This window comes from Peromyscus eremicus, chromosome 9 (genome assembly GCF_949786415.1).
Source record: "Peromyscus eremicus chromosome 9, PerEre_H2_v1, whole genome shotgun sequence".
Classification (NCBI taxonomy): domain Eukaryota; kingdom Metazoa; phylum Chordata; class Mammalia; order Rodentia; family Cricetidae; genus Peromyscus; species Peromyscus eremicus.
Window position 1 is genome coordinate 55696196 of NC_081425.1, and position 17594 is coordinate 55713789.

Here is a 17594-nt window from a genome sequence, read left to right on the forward strand (position 1 = left end):
AATTGGCTCTGTGTCACCAGCTCTTCTAAAGTCTCAAAAGCCAATGTCCATGAATCCACCTGTGGCTCCTTTCATTGGTCCTGGCTGCCAGGTCACTGTGCTGTCTTCCACAGAGCACGAGACACTTCACATACCAGAGCAGAATGCACTGATGAGTGTGCCATCTCTCCTAGTTAACATCCTTGCTATGGTTTGGTGCACTCCTGTTTCCTGTAGCTGATCTGATTAGGGCCTCGCTCGCTCGTCACATGGTTTCTGATGAGAAAATATGAGAGTGTGCAGAGAGAAAGCCTCAGCCACCTCTCAGGAGGCCCCTTTTCTCCCTCCTCTGCAGACACTTGAGTCTTGCTTGGGTGTACCCTTTCTGTACATAGCTGATGCCATCCACTGCTAGCTCAACTCATTTGTTCCCCAAAGTTAATATGGTTTCCAAGCTGCAGGGGTACCATACTGCCCAATCTTGAAGACAGAGCAAGAGTCTTCAGTTACTCTGACTAGGACGCACTCTGTGGAGACAGCAGAGAGAGGGCACTGGAGGGCAGATGGGACTGAAGTAGTGACGCCACTTTCCATGAGGAGGTAACGGTGGAGAATGGCTAGAAGGCTGTCTCAGTGAGTAAGCAGATTTCAAATGCAGCACAGGCTATGTTTATAAGTATCCAAAGGAAAGGTGGCCACAGTAATGGAAGGTGAGGAACACTCACCTGGAGACTCTGGAGTTAGGCAGGAGCTAGGGAATTGCATAGAGTTGCTGTTGGTTTGGTTTCTAGGCAGGGCCTCGCTGCATAGCCCAGGCTGGCTTCACGCTCACTCTGTAGCCCAGACTAATCTTGAACTCATGATCCCCGTATGTCGGCCTCCTAAGTGCTAGCATTACACATGCACAGGATGCCACACATAGTTCTGAGGCAGGGGAGATCTTCCCGAGGTTGTGTGATGGCTTTGTGGGTATTTAAGGGCAGAATGTATACCAGGCCTATGGAAAGGGCAATGGACCAAGCTCAACAATGGTTATGAGTATCTGATGAATTTTCTGGAGGGGCACAGGGACAGAGCGGATAATAGAGTGAGGTAACTATCTTCTAGGAACTTATACCCATTTTGATTTTTTTCTGTTCATAATGTTTCCAATGTCATCTTGTCATTGCAAGCTGTGACTTTCAAGCCACCTGGACTTCCAGTCAAGTGAGACTCCATCTGGGTTGCTTGTAAGGGCTTGGACCTGAGTGTTTAATGAATGTGTGTGCAAATTCTCCCAAGGGGACCCTGCCCAGCTGTTGCTTTGTGCTAGGGACTAGAGATGACAGGTGAGGAGTACCGAGCACATAGTGGGTCCCTGGAACCAGAACTGTTGGTTGTATGACAGGTGAGGAGTACCTAGCATATAGTGGGTCCCTGGAACTGGAACTGTTGGTTGTCTGTTCTGTCATTGCCCTGCACAGCTGAGAGCTGCTAATTTTCCAGACAAAAAACAAACCAACAAACAAAAAAAACTTCCATGTTTTATCCATCTACTCAACTGTCTCATTTTCAAACTGAGACAATGACTACATTTGGATTTTAAAACAGATCAATGTTGTTCAAGGAGTATGCCCCAGGGCTGGGGTGTGGCATACGAAATCACTTACCTGGTTTCCATGTCTAGTACTACAAAATGAAAGGAGGGAGGGAGGGAGGGAGGGAAGGAGGGAGGGAGGGAGGGAGAGGAAAAGGGGATAGAACCACAGGGAAGCAAAAAGAAGAAGAAGGGCTTTGGACTTGGAGAAGAGATTTGGACTGGATTTTGTCTCAGTGGTAGGGTACTTGCCTATAATGGGGAGACTCTAGGTTCCATCCTAAAAGCACATCCCCCCAGCCCTACCCTGAAAATCAAATCATGAATACATTCTTTTGCAGTGAGACTTCTCAGAACCCTCAGTGGGCTGTTTTGCCTGATGAACTACTAAAATGGGGCCACAATGTGGTGTTTTTCATTTGCTTGAAGGAATCCTTCTTTTGTATGTAGGACCTGTTAATTCTCTGGCAAACCTAAGGCATGTTTCCCCCTGACACACACACACACACACACACACACACACACACACACACACACACACATACCCCTAAACTCTGTAGCAGAGTAGAAGGGACTGAGAGAGGAAGGGTGGGGGGAGATGAGCTGAAAGGTGGTAGCTCTAGCGAGAGGGAGACACAGACTTGGATGAACGGCATGTTCTTGGGAACAGATAAGTCGATAGATATGTGGAGTCAACAGAAACTGATCATTAATTAAATGTGGGGAGGAAACTGAAGGAAGGAGACAAAGATGACTCAAACTTTGGCTCGGGCAACAGAATGGGTGCTGGCATCATTCACTGGGACGAGAAAGGAAGCGCACCCTAAAATTTCAGCTTCGCTTGTGTTGTGTTTGAAATATTTTTGAAATACCCCTCTGGAGGAATGTGGGCCTGAGCTCAGAAAAGCAGGACCCAGACCAGAGGATTTGGGTACCATCATGCAAAGGATGCCATGCCAGAGAACCAGGTCATCTCTGAAGAAGGAGTAGAGTAAGAGAAGGTTCCAGTGAGGGTGGTCAGGGAGGCCAGATTTCGAAGAGCTGAGAGAGAAAAAGGTAGTAAAAGAAAAGAGAAATCAGCAGAGGCAGGGGAGCCCAAGACAGGAGTGGTTAGCGGTACAAGATGATGCTGAATAAAGTCTTCAGATAAAGCCAGAAATGGATTCACTGGCTTCAGGACTCCATGTCATCAATGGCATTTTTTCTGGGTAGTTTCAGCACAGGAGGCCTTTGGTATGGGTTGGCACATAGAAAGAGAATTAACCAATATAGCAGAGGGCTTTTGGCTGTGAAAGGAAGGAAAAGGGGAAGAGGGTAAGACCATTGCTACCAAAGGGGCATCATACAGTCCTAAATTGAGAATGCATGTGGCAGGTTTGAGGCCATGAGTTCCCCAAAACTGACAAAGTCATGTTAATAACTTCGTTAATCTCACCTCATGGGAAAAACTGATATAATGTATGATGTGAAAGTACTTTTTAAAAGGATGATGTAGGTTACAGAGTGGAGACTGGAAGGAGGTAAGTATGGCTATAGGTGGAGGTCTGTGGAGAGACGGTAACAGTGTAGATTAGTCTAGCCATGGGTATGATAATACTGATGATGCCACTGACAATGGCAGGAATGACGGCAACGGTGGTGGTGATGGTGATTATGATGGTGGTATTAGTATTGATGATGGTTGCAGTAGTGATGATGGTAGTAGTGATATTGGTGATGATGGGGTGGTGGTCTTGGTGATGGTGGTGGTGGTGGTGCTGCTGGTGGTGGTAATAGTAGTGATGATGTTGGCAGTGATGATGGTGGTGGTGACAGTGGTGGTGGTGATGGTGGCAGCAGTAATAATAGTAATAATAGCAGTGACTATGATGGTGATGGTGATGATGGTGGTGATGGTGATGATGATGATGATGGTGGTGATGATGGTGGTGGTGATGATGGTGGTGGTCATGATGATGATGGTGATGATGATAGCAGTGGTGATGATGGTGATGATGGTGGTAGTGATGATGGTGGTGATGATGATGGTGATGATGGTGGTGATGATGGTGATGATGATGATGGTGATGATGGTGGTGATGATGGTGGTGGTGGTGATGATAGTGATGATGATGGTGATGATGATGGTGGTGATGATGGCGGTGGTGACAGTGGTAGCAGTGTTGTTGGTGATGATAGAAGCTAACATTTTTAAAAACCCCACATACATGTTATTTCACTGACTTCTCAAAAGGCCCCTCTGAAACACATACTGTTATTATCTCCACTTCTATTTAAGGAAACTCAGTGCAGAGGAGTTAAGCAAATTGTTAGCTAAGTGGTAGGTTTTGTTTTCAAACCCAGACAACCCACCCCCAGAGTGTACACTCTTAACCAGTTCAGTCTACAGAAAGAAGTGACTGCAGCTCAGAGAACAGAGGAGTTGGAAGTAAAGGGCTCTGATGATGTATCAGAGATGCAAGAACATGGAGGAAGTGTGAAGAACTATGGCCTGCCTCTGGTAGACAGGACTGCACTCCCTAAGGTGAACACTGGAGGAACTTGGCTGGGGAGTGGGGCGTCCTCCACTCTGTTTGTCTCTCTGAGTATAGGAGATGCCGTCCTGTTTTCAAGTGGCAACCTTAAAAACACCATTGCTAGGTGATTCTGGAGAGAGATTCCATCTTGACAAAGAATTTGGACTTGTCAGGCTGTGGATGGTGGCTGAATGAAACCCTGGCTATGGATGAGACCACACAGAAAAGCATCCTGAATATTCTGTCTTTCATCCCACAAATATTGTTGTGTTCCCCCAGTGCCTGGCACATGCGTGGGACACCGGCATTCTCCAAACATGGGCAAATTCCCTGTTCTTCTAGGGCCTCCTGACGAAGGCTGTGATTTTGACTCACACCCATGAATGCATCTTTAAAATACAATGCAAGTGCTCTGATAGAAACAGAACCTAGGCAAGTGTGCCATGCAGAGGAGGGGTTGGTCCAGGTATCAAGGAACAGCTTTGCTCACTGCCTATTTGAGGACATAGTCCCCAGGGTGTGTAGGGATGGGGCCCTGGCCCAGCATCCTTGCCTCAGATTCTCCTGAAGTTAGTGGCCTCTTCCTCCCCCGCTTCCTAACCTTATACTCTCCTCCCCCATCCCTTGGTCTTGACTTCAGTGAACTTTTCTGTTTCACTCTATGTCCCTTTATCATCCTCCCAGTTCCCAAAATGCTGCCAGCCCTTTCAGACTTGCCAAGCACATTTCCCTCTCTAAGAACACTGCGTCAACTCCAACCCTCCCTCTTAGTCGTGTGTGATGAAACAGAAGCAACAGGACTTGCCCCCACACAGCTCACGTTGGTGTCGTGGATCCACCGCATCCTTACTCCAGGCAGACTGCCGATTTCAAGTTTTTAATCTAGATTCTCGAATGCCTTCTGTGTCAACGTAAATGCCCCATCACGTGTTCTCTGTGCTGAAACAAAGCAGGCACAGCTGCCCTTATCCATGATCCTAGCTCTCTAGACGGGGAGGCAGGAGGTTGGTGAGTTCCGGGCCAGCCTGGGCTACACAGTGAGACCCTCTCTCCAGAACAGGACAGGTCTGAACATCATCACTGGCCGTAGCACCGAGGTCTTCACAGAAAGCAGGCAGCTGCTGAGGAGACTGGTGCTCAGAAGAGGAATCTGCCCTTCCTGAATGCCCACTTCCCTTTGCTTTGATAGTCATGGGAAACTGTGTTTGCTGGGAGCCGACTCTGTGGCAGGTGGAGGCTTACGTCATTGTGTTTCCCTCTAAGGTGCTCATTTGCTAGTCTGGGAGAGGGATTAAGACAACACCTTGCAAACAGGTAGCAAGGATGTCAGCGGCCGGAGCCTCCTTTCCTGTTTTCCTCTTTGCCCGCTCGTACTTCTTGTTTCTTTCTTCTCTTCCTCCATCCCCAGCTCATTTGCAGATAGGGTGACCATAGGTCCTGGGTTACATCTCAGTCTGCACACACTGTCCAGGGATGACTGGCAGGGTCCTGCTAATGTCAATCCAACCATGAACTGGAGGATGAATTCTGCGATCACCCAGGCCTGAGTGTCAGACTCCTCTCTGATCAGCACACTGAAGGGCTAGCTTGCCCTGTCTTCTCCTTCTGGCTGATGCCTGCTGATCCATTCTGTGCCCAACTCTGCCCATCCTTAGAACTTCTCACGTGGGAAAGCCCTAAGCAAAGGATGGGCTTGTGCCTGTGATACAATATATCTCAAGAGTTGCCGGAGCCCACGTGATGATACACTGTATCTGGAGTTGCCTGAGCCCTGCACCGCCTCCATCCTAGATCCATTTTTCAGCTCCTTCCATGTACATATGAGTGGTCAAGATTTATTCTTACCAGATTTGGCAGCTGGTATCTGTAATCTCAGCATTTGGGAAGCTGAGGCAGGAGGATTGCTGTGAATTTGAGACCAGCATGAGCCACATCATAAGTTCTGGGCTAGCTAGGGTTACATAACTAAACCCTGTCTTAAAAGGAGCAGGGTTGGAGAGACATCTCAGTAGTTAAGAGCACTTCATCTTGCAGAGGACCCAGGTTTGATTCTCAGAACCCACATGGCAGCTCACAAGTCTACAATACAACTTGTAAGGGATCTGATGCCCTCTTCTGGCCTCTGTGGGCACCAGCCGCTCATGTGGCGCACATACATACATGCAAGCAAAATACTCAGACACATAAAATAAATACATCTTTTAAAAAAAATAAAAGCTGGGCGGTGGTGGTGCATGCCTTTAATCCCAGCACTCGGGAGGCAGAGGCAGGCGGATCTCTGTGAGTTCGAGGCCTGCCTGGTCTCCAAAGCGAGTTCCAGGAAAGGCGCAAAGCTACACAGAGAAACCCTGTCTCGAAAAACCAATAGATAAATAAATAAATAAATAAATAAATAAATAAATAAATAAAAAGGAGAGAAGGAAAAAAGTCATCCTGGTTTTGTCTGGAAACTACCCTGTCCAACCAGGCTCCCCCACCCTGTCCAGGTGCATCCTTTCTACCCACAGTGGGCTCTCCAGATTGCAGGCGTCCTTTGGGTGCTGCTTGCCCGAAAGCAGCCTACTCTGGCCCCACTTCCACTCACTACCATCTCCTGTGAATCCCCACAAGCCTCCCGGAATCCCCGGGAGGAGAAGATACAGGTATTGTGACACACAGTCCTGCCCTATACTTACAAAGACACTTACCCCAGGGGCTTCAAGTTTAGACCTGTTGCCTAACTAAATACAGGGTGTTATGAGTAAATGTTTCTGTATCCCTTGATTCATATGTTGAAGCTCTAATCCCTAATATGATAGATATTGAAGTAAGAACCCTTAGGAAGTGCTAGCACTGAATGTTGGTGTGTCCCTCAAAATACTTGTGTTGGAACCTAATACTTAATCTGACAACATGGAAATGTGAGGCCTTTGAGAATGTGATTAAATCGTGAATGTCATTAGAGATGTTTAAGAAGAAGTTGAGGACCTAGTGAGCTGGGTCAGCAGTTAAGACTGCATACTTAGCTTGCTGAAGATTGAAATTTGGTTCCTAGCACCCACATCAGGTGGCTCCCAACTGCCTGTAACTCCAGTACCAGGGTATCTGACAACCTCTTCTGGCCCCCATCGGCACTATACTCAGGTATACATCTCCCACCCCCACACACAATAAACATAATGAAAAATAAAATTTTAAACATCATTTAAAAAAAAGGTGTTGAAGAGAATGCCCCTGCCCACCCCCTCTACTGTGTGAAGACTGAGCATAGGCCCCATCTTGGCTGGGGTTCTTCATCACCTCTGCATTCCTCACTTCCATCCTTCAGAGGCTGTAAGATCAATGCCTCAAGGTTGGAGGTACAACAGGAAGAAAGGGGAAGCTATTCATAGGAGAAGGCTTGGCCCACACCAGGCTAGCCCCCGGCATGAGGGCAGCCCATGAAACATGCAGGAAGGGCTCAGTCAGGAAACCACAGACCAGCACCCCACAGTGACATAAAAAGAGGCACATTTATACACACTTCCTCTTTTCTGCACCCTTTCTCATTTCCTGTGTGTGTTCCCAGCCCCTCACACATGCAGACACTTACTGCAGTGAGGAAAAAGAAGATGTGAAGCCTAATGGGTAGAGACTTCAGTCAGAGCCTATCTATGCATAGACTCATGACGTCTGCAAATGAGGAGTCAGGTGTCTGTGCTGCTGTTCTATTTTTGATCTGATGGGTTCATGGTTGAATGTCCTCCTTAGAGCTTTTATCACCTTGGAATGAACGATTTTGGAGTGATAAGTTATGCAAACTTTAGTACTTTGCTCTGCAATCCCCATTTGAAAATTATCTGTTATACGAACCAAAGACTCGGAACTTATATAGCTATTGTCTCTGTTTCCTAACTCTGCCTTAACAGATTACTAGGAACCAGTGATTAAAACAACAGACATGGTCCTCTCATAGCTCTAAAGGCTAGAAGTCCCAAGTACAGGTGTTGGAACCTCACACACTCTTCCCTTCCCTGCCTCTTCCAGTGTCTGATGACTTCCTGGTGTTCCTGGGCACTGGTAGCATCTCTCCACGCCACCTCTCCATTCATATCGCCTTCTTTTCCGCAGCTTTTATAAAGACACCCTAGGTTAAGAGCCACACAGAGGGTCCAGAGTGACTGTCAACGGAGATGTTTAACTTAATTCTATCTACATAGTCCCCCCTTTTTCAAATGTAATCTAAGGATGAGGACATGGGCATGTCTTCCTGGAACATTCAATTCCCTAATAGCCATCTGTTTGGACTCAGGCATGTGCCGCAAAAGCACACAGATGTGCAGAGGTGAATGCAAGAGTGTTTCATATACATGTCACCTTGACACCCGGCTAGGGTCAGGGAGCCGAGCCCAGATGATATAAGTCTACCATTTCCCCCTACTGCCACGGGTCTCAGTTGCCAGGGAGCCTGTGGGCTGTGTGCCCTGGCATGAGGTTTCCTGTGAGGCTGTCAGGATACATGGTACCCTGTCACTTTTTAAAAGATAATTTTTTATTTATACGTACAGATTTTCATCTGTGTGAATGAATGTTGGGTGTATGTGTGGGTACCTGCAGAAGCATTAGATCCCCTGGAGCCGGAGTTACAGGTGAATGCGAGTCACCTGATATGAGTGCTAGGAACCTAACTCTGGTCCTGTGGGAGAGCGGGAAGCACTCTTAACCACTGAGCCATTCCTCCAGAGTAACTTTGTCATTGCTTAGATCACCTCATCCCATCCCCTAGCTTGTGATGCTGACTTCAGTGGTACCCAGATTTTCAGTGTGGCTTACAGTCTTCCATAACATTCTCCTGCTCACCTGCCTGCTCTCTATCCCCACAGGGTGTCCAGATCTTAGGCAAAGACTCAAGGCTCATCAACATCTCTTGAATTCCTCCTTCTAGGAACCAGTTAGAATTCCACTGTGTCGTGGTCATCGTGGCTGGGACATGAAACTTGGATTTCAGTGGGGTTGTGGCCATGTGTATTAAACAGCCACACACAACAAAGAATCTTTTGGCCCTGTTCTAGTTAGGGTTACTATTGCTATGAAGAAACACCATGAGCAAAAGGAAGTTGAGGAGGAAAGGGTTTATTTGGCTAACACTTCCGCATCACAGTCCATCCCCAAAGGAAGTCAGGGCAGGAACTCAAACAGGGCGGAAACCTGGAGGCAGGAGCTGATGCAGAGGCCTTGGAGGGGTGCTGCCTACTGGCTTGCTCATTATGGCTTGCTTGGCCTGCTTTCTGATAGAACCCAGGACCACTAGCCCAGGAATGGCACCACCCACAATGGACTGGGTCCTCCCACATCAGTCACTAATTTAATCATGCCCTACAGGCTTGCCTACAGCCCAGTCTTATGGAGGATATTCTCTGAATTTAAGCTCCTTCCTTTCTGATGACTCTAGCTTGTGTCAAGTTAACATAAAACTAGCCAGCATATGCACCAAATGTCAACAGCACCTTGTTGACACTCACTGATATAGATTATTAAGCACTATAGCAAATGTGAATTCTCTAGATCCATCCTCCACAGCAATAACACTCTTCACCCCTTCATTCTGAAGCAATTAAACGTGACCCATCACCCATGCCAACTTCACAATGAATTATAAAGTCATTATTTTCAAAGGTATCTTAGTAGGGGGAACATTTTTTTTTTAAAGAAATATATTAACCTGTCTGGTACTTTCCTGTCTGCCTTTTCTTATTCTTTCTTCCTCCTGAAGCTCATCTTAGCATTAAGAGCTCTTCCTTGTGGCATATTAACAAATCAGAATTTGAATAGAACAGGTCTATATTTAACGGAGTATTTTTATTTTTAAAGACAACCCTTGTGCTCTACGTCAATTAAAGATTGATCTTGCTACTGTCTCAGCCTTTTAATTCTCTCTCTCTTTTTTTCTTTTCTTTTCTTTTTCTTTTTTTTTTTTTTGAGTTCTACCTTCTATCTCCATGTAGAACAAAAGAGAAAAGGAAGACACTGCTGTATTGAGCTTGATTCTCAGGCCCTAAAGCTCTTCCAGGCTTTTGCTCCAAGCAGAATGAAGTCATTTTTCTCTTCACTGTTTCTTCCAGAGGGCAGGTATGGCCAGATCCACTCTGGGTGTGGCCTGATCATCCTGGGATGATTTTATTATTTATCATCTTCCTTCTGTCTGTGCTAGCATCCACATCTGCTCATGCTATCTCGTCACTGCTTATTGGCCCACCATGATAACTACTATTCATTGATTACTTAATGTATACCAAGCATTGTCTGAGCTCTTTATGTACCTGGAACGGACAAAAAGCAGGCCAGTCATGACATATTAGCCACGGGTCAGAACATATTGGTCTGTCATCTAAAAAGAACTGGAAATAAATTTAAATCTGCACTCCTGTCTCTCAGAGGGTTGTCACTGGAAGACTGTTTTTTGATGCAGGACACTTCTCTTGGAATCCTCAACCGATCATCAATTAGAACTCAAAGATGGTCCATGTCCATCTGATCTAAGGTCACACAGGCAGTTGGTTTAGTCCTAATTCGTCAAGGTCTTTATTAGATGCTGAGGAGTCTTCTAACAAATACCGCACATAGGATGGCTGAAGAGTACAGAAATGTGTTGCCTCATAGTTCTGAGGCCTAGAAAGCCAACATCAAGGTGTTGGTAGGGCCATGCCCTCTCTGAAGTCTGTGGAGGAATTCTTCCCTGCCTCTTCCCCAGGTCTGGTGATCTGCCTTTGTCTTTGGTGTCCTTTGGCTTACAGATCCTTTACTCAAATCTTGCTTCTTCACCTGTCCTTTGCATTATTGTGTGCATGTCTCTCTTGGTGACTTAATGTCCCTTTTATAAGAACATAAGTCAGATGGGAGTGGGATTACCTAGTGACCTCATTTTAATTTGACTAGTCTCCAAAGACTCTCTTTCCCAGCAAGGTTGCAGTGGAAAGGAAGCAGAGGTTGTGTCTCCAGTATGTCTTTCTGGAAAAACAAAATTCAACTCATAACAATATGTTGCTGGATGAACATTTGAAGTTCATTGGAGTCCATAGAGGAACCAAAAATGCTGTTAATCCAGGGGAGTAAGAAATGGCTTCCCAGAGGCCCTCACATGCTGCCTAGGACTAGATCCAGGGGAAGAACCCAAAATTCTGTCAGTTCAGGAGAATCAGGAGCATGCAGGATAGAGGTCTGCATGGAATGACTTTGATAAGGACACTCCTAAAACATGGCAGGGAGGGAAGAACAAGGAACTGAACCAAAGGAGCAGTTGGGACTAGACTATCTTGGTGGAGGATGGTGGGGACCAGGCTATCTTGGTGGAGGATGGTGGGGATCAAGTTATCTTGGTGGAGGATGATAAGGACCAGGCTATCTTGGTGGAGGATGGTGGGGACCAGGCTATCTTGGTGGAGGATGGTGGGGATCAAGTTATCTTGGTGGAGGATGATAAGGACCAGGCTATCTTGGTGGAGGATGGTGGGGACCAGGCTATCTTGGTGGAGGATGGTGGGGACCAGGCTATCTTGGTGGAGGATGATGGGGACCAGGCTATTTTGGTGGAGGATGGTGGGGACCAAGTTATCTTGGTGGAGGATGGTGAGGATCAAGTAATCTTGGTGGAGGTTGGTGAGGACCACACTATCTTGGTGGAGGATGGTGGGTGGGAGCACCCCAGCTATCACATTGGTTCTTTTTTTTTTTTTTAAATAACCTGGACACAAATACGAAAAAGCTTAACAACACTTAAGGAAAATTTGGGTATTTATTAACTAATTGAGCCTGAGGACATAGCAAAAGCAGAGAGGTCACTGAGGAGGTTCTGGAATGTGATGGTACTGGGAAGGAGGAGAGTGAGAAGTCTGTTACTTGGATGATCTACTTTTGGGGATTGTTTAATAGTGGGAGGATTACATCACTCTGCAATCTCAAACTTGTGTGAAGGGAATGGGGAGGTGAGTCAGTAGGTCAAACACTTGCCACACAGGCATGAGGACTGGAGTTCAGATTGCCAGCACCTACAGAAAAGCTGGTGGTGATGACAGCCCACCTGTGGTTCCTGACCTCTGGAGGCACAGACACAGCAATCTCAGATCAAGCTGCCTAGATAGACTAGCAAAGCCAGAGAGTTCTGGGTTCGAGTGACAGACCCTGCCTCCATATGTGAGGTGGAGAGTGATTTTGGAAGACACTTGGCATCATCCTGATTCCACATGTATTCACACCCATGTGGGTATGCATACACGCATGCATGCATGCCACACACAAACATACAAGCATTAGAAAGAAGATATACACAAACTGTGACAGCTATGACATCACTGACAATGTCATCTTATGGGACTACTCTCCTGAATGTGGTCTGACACCAACTGAAAAGTCACCATATGGGGTATGACTGTAAACCCTCTGGGGTGTGGGCACAAGCTATCCAGACACATTCCTTCTTTGTTTCTGACCCGCAAGTGGAAAAGTCAGAGAACAGAGAAGGAGGAAAAGGTCATTTGGAGTCTTCACACTATTTAATAATTGGAATAAATCAACATGAACCAAGAAGGAAGGAAAACTCTAGGAATACAGATGTTTGTAAGAAAGTGCCAGAGGTCTTTTAGAATCTAGGCTGCAACCAAAGGCAGCTAGAAAGCCTGCCCTTCAGCACCTGGAAGCCCTGGTATGGGAAGAAGGCAAGGACTTCCTGGAGCAAAAGGAACCCTGGGCTTATCTAAAGAGAGAGCACTTGTTAAGAACTCAGGTTCCAGATGGTAATTGTGAGTAAGGAAACACCATGTACTATCATTTTTAAGGAGGCTTTGTTGATACAGAAAGACATATTGACTCATTAATGGTAGCTGATGAGCTGGGGGGAGTCTGGCCACAACTCTGCCGCTCCTGCTGTTTGCGTGTGGGAAAGCACAAGGGAGGTCGGGCTGGAGGTAGCTCAGGGCAGATGCGCCCCCTAAACGGAAGCCTTTTCATCCTTTGGCCTATACTCATATGCTTCTCTGTAGTTGGGGGTTTTTACTCCTTTAGGGGGCCTGCCACCCTCCTCCCAAATAAATCACACCCAGAGACTTATTCTTAACCATAAATGCTCAGCCCTAGTTTGGCTTGTTTCTTGCCAGCTTTCTTAACTTTAAATTATCCTATTACCATTTGCCTCTGGCCTTTTTCCTTTTCTTACTTCTGTTATCTTACTTTCACTCTTACTCTGTGGCTAGCTGGGTGACTGGGTGACTGGGTGGCTGGGTGGCTGGGTGGCTGGCCCCTAGCATCCTCCTCTCCTTGTTCTCTTGCTCTTTCTTCCTTTTCCCAGATTTCTCCTTCTGTGTATTCTCTCTGCCTGCCAGCCCTGACTATCTCTCTTTCCTGCCTTGCTATTGGTCGTTCCGTTCTTTCTTAGACCATGCAGGTGCTTTACACAGGCACAGTCACACATCTTCACAGAGTTAAACAAATGCAGCATAAAAAAAAAGTAACACGCTTTAAAATAATATTCTACACTTCTCCAGGGCTGAGGGTTGTGTGCTCCCTGGAGCCACAGTGCCATAGCTCTTCATAGTGTGCACGTGGCGGATGATGACTGATGCTTTGAATACAGAACTGTGTGTAGCTTGATAGGCAAGGATAGAGGACCACAGGGGGACACTGGCTTCAGGGAGTGTGTCATCCTGTCGGAAGACCTGTCAGAACTAGATTCACAATCTAGCTTTTTGTTTATTTGTTTGTCTGGTATACACACACACACACACATCTTATTTTTGTGATAATTACATCATTTCCCCATCCCCTTTCCTCCTCCTAAACCCTCCCATGGACCCCACCTTGTTCTTTTTCAAATTCATGATCTCTCTTTCTTTAGTTGTTGTTGTTGGTGGTGTGGTGGTGGTGTGGTGGTGGTGGTGTGTGTGTGTATTCCTAAATATAGAAGTATAACTTACTCGGTCCGTATACTGTTACTTGTACGTAAGTTTCCAGGGCTGACCATTTTGGATTGGAGAACTAACTCCTCAGTGCGCTCTTCCCCTGAGAAGAAGTTTTCCGCTTCTCTCACTATTCCTTAGTTGCCTGAAGTTTTTTTGTCTAGAGTTGAGGCTTCATGAGATTTCCTCTTTTCCTTTATCATGTCTGTCAGTGTCGTCTTTGCTCAGATCACGTTTATACAGCCATGTTGATGAGACGTTATGGGTGTGGTGGCTTCTGACCTTTCTAGGAGCCACAATCTTGCGGTAAATCCCTGTTCCTCTGGCTCTTACAGTCTTTTTGCCCTTTCTTCCACAATGACCCCTGAGCCTTGGGCACAGGATTTGTGTTGTGAGTGTATCAATTGGGATTGGGCTGCACAACACTTCATTTTTACATTTTGATTGGTTGTAGTTTTCTGTAATGGTCTCCATTTGTTGCAAAGAGGAGTTTCCTTGGTGAGGGGTGAGAGCTACATGTATAGTTAGGCTTTATACTACTTTAGTAAAGTGTCGACTCTAGGTTCTCCACCAAGGTTCATGACTTCTCTAGCCTCAGGGAGCTGACCAGGTTTCTAGTACCAGGTGTCATTTTCCTCTCACTGAACTGACCTGAAGTCCAATTAAAGAGCTGCTGGTTACCACCAAGGTTTGTGTGCAGCCTTAGGGTCGGAGAGTCATGCTGGGTGTTGTTGTAGTTCACAGGCATCGGTTGACTAGGATTATTGGTTGTTTCCTGGCTTTGAAAGCTTACATGCTGCCTCCTGGTACCATGAGAGCTAGTCCTTAGGGAGAAGGTTTTCAGTTCAGATCCAGCTAGGGTCCTCTGGGCCCCGTTTCTGAAGTGCATGGTCACGTCCTAGTTTGTGTGATATCATGTTGACGCTCTTTCTATGCAGTTATGAGCATCAAATTCATTTCTCCGAGCCATGTCTGAAGGATGGACATGGTTTGCAAGGAAGTTCTGACACAATGTGTTTCCACAGCCACACAGTTAACAGACTTCACAGATTAAGGGCCCAGTTCACCACGCACCTCTTACCTCGGATCTTGAGCCACCCACACTTTTACTATAAATTGGTGGGTTCCCACTTTCTCCTTGCGTTCAATAATTGACTAGAACAAGTCAAAGAACTGGGATAAAGACAATACTTAAAGCTGTAGCTTTATCCTAATAGATACAAATTAACACCAGCCAATGAAGACGTACACAGAAATTCTGAGAGAATCCCAGACAGGAAGCCTCTGTGAACTCAGGCACACCAACGTGCATGACCAGATGACCATCCTGATTCAGAGATATGTTAGGGCTTCCAAGAGAAGTCATGGTTAATGATGAGTGGACTCTATGACCATATGGTTCAACATGCTCTCCCTTTTCCCTCCCTCCCACAAGCTCAGGCTAACTCTCAGACTCAAAAGTACAATTCTCCAAGAACATGGTTGGCCTTTACAATCAGAGAAGCCAATACACAGTTGGCCAAGGCCCCACCCGCACCTCACCCACTTCTGAAACTATGGGTCCACCAAATGTTAGAACCCAGCATGAATAACAGAGTCAGTCCTATCACCTGGAAAATCCCAAGATCTGGAACCAAAAACAAAGACCAGCCAAATTCTCTATAATCCAACCCCAGTAACCAGTCTGGTCACATGGGTGGAGGGTGGGAGTGCCGTTCAGCAAGGCTGTCTGTCCCCAGCAACATTCACACTCACCCTCAGGAAAGAAGCATACAGCTTGGGCTCTCCCAGCCTTGTCTCAGGTGGGCACCTCAGGACGATCGTGTGTAGTTGTTAGGAATGCCCAACATGCTCCGAACATTCTCTTTGTTCTGGTCCACAGGGATGTTTCAGACTCACTGTGTGCTGCCTATTCTCCTCCCAGCCCCGGAACCATCTGTTTATACAAGTGTCTTAGGCCATTTCTCTAAAGAATGGTGTTTGGAAACTGAACCTTAGGCTTGGTTTGAAAAGCACTGTGACATGGAATTGCTCATTAAGCCCTTCTAGTAAAGACAACTCAAAGTGAAACAGCCTCCCCACCCCTTCTAACTCATCCAACCCACCATTTCAAACCAGTCCCTTATTCCATGGTCCTCCCTAGCCTTCCCCTCCCCATAGTTTGAATACTTTCCCTGACAGTAAGAAGTTCTCATTATTTTCAATACATCTTTCCCTTTGCTCAGCTCCCCTGTAGGTAATCGATCCCATCATCCAGTTCTCTTTGTCCCTGGGCTGCCCGCTAGGGCCAGCTCCCCAGGCGTCTAGTCGAACCCTTGGCCCTACCACCACTTCCGAGAGAAGGAAAGGTGCAAGGGAAGAGAGGAGGCAACGAGATAGAAGAATGAAACAGAATGTTGTTTTATAACCGAGTTTAAACCAGACCCTGTAAGAAATTACTGTGTTAAAATGCCTTTTTTAAAAAAAGTATTAACCTTGAGCCAAGCAATGTTCCAAAGAGTTTTAGCTCATTGTAACAAAACCACTTCACTCAGGCGCTAGTCCTAGCTCTTTGTTCTAGATGGAAAATCTGAATCTAGAGACCTGTCAGGACAAAATTCTCAAAGAACTAGTTTAAAAAGGGAGGAAAAGAGATGGAGAGAACCAACTGTGCAAGTCTGTCTCCAACAGTCACTCTGAGTCGCCAAGCCCCTTCTCCATCCCCCGCCATTTCTTATGAAGTCCAAGACCCTTGATCCAGTAACTCTACTCTTGGGGATCAATTAAAAGCAAATGCCACTGTATCATTTATACACAGAAACACTTCGCATTAACTTTCAAAAGTTCACAATAGTTAAACAAACAAACAAACAGAAATGCCTTAGGTTTCTAGAAGTAGAGGGCTAAATAAACATATTATAGTTTGTTGATTAGTAGACTATCACTCATCTCCAAAAAGGAACAATGAAGCTGGGGACATGGGTCAGGGATAGAGCTCTTGCCTACCGTATACAAGGCCCTAGGTTCAATTCCCAGCGTAACAAAATAAGAGAGAAAGAAACATTACCAGGGTGTGATTGATGATGTATACCTGTAATCCTAGTACTTAGGGGGCTGAGACAGGAGGATTACCAGGTCAAGATCATCCTGGGATACGTAATACCTTGTCTCAAAAAATAAATAAATAAAAATTAAAAGAAACTATGTACTGATATATCAGCAATGTGGGTGGATCTTAGACATTATACTAAGTGAAAGAAGTTAGAAAGAAAAAATTAACATACATTAAATACATGAAATTGTAGGGATGGGCAAAATTCATTGAATCTAAGAAAGGGGATGGGAGTCTGATGTGGGAGTTAGACATAGGGTTGACCCAGACAGTGGATTATCTAAAGATGTGGAAACGTGTATCTTAATTGGTATGTGGGTCACATGAGTGTATTTATATGTCAGTATTGTATGGCTAAAATTTATAAATGTTAAGGTTATATATATATACTCCCACACCAGACACTCATCCCCTCACCTAGTTTCAATGAATTTTGCCTATCCTACAATTTCGTGTGTGTGTGTGTGTGTGTGTGTGTGTGTGTGTGTGTGTGTACACATGTCACCTTAAAGAAGAAGAACTGTGTA

General features: G+C 45.8%; 1 protein-coding gene across 1 annotated transcript in view; it reads left to right on the forward strand.

Annotated features, from left to right (window-relative positions):
• Positions 1–17594, forward strand: part of Ptk2b (protein tyrosine kinase 2 beta) — a 126804-nt gene that overhangs the window by 67404 nt on the left and 41806 nt on the right. The gene's annotated exons all lie outside the window — the stretch shown is intronic.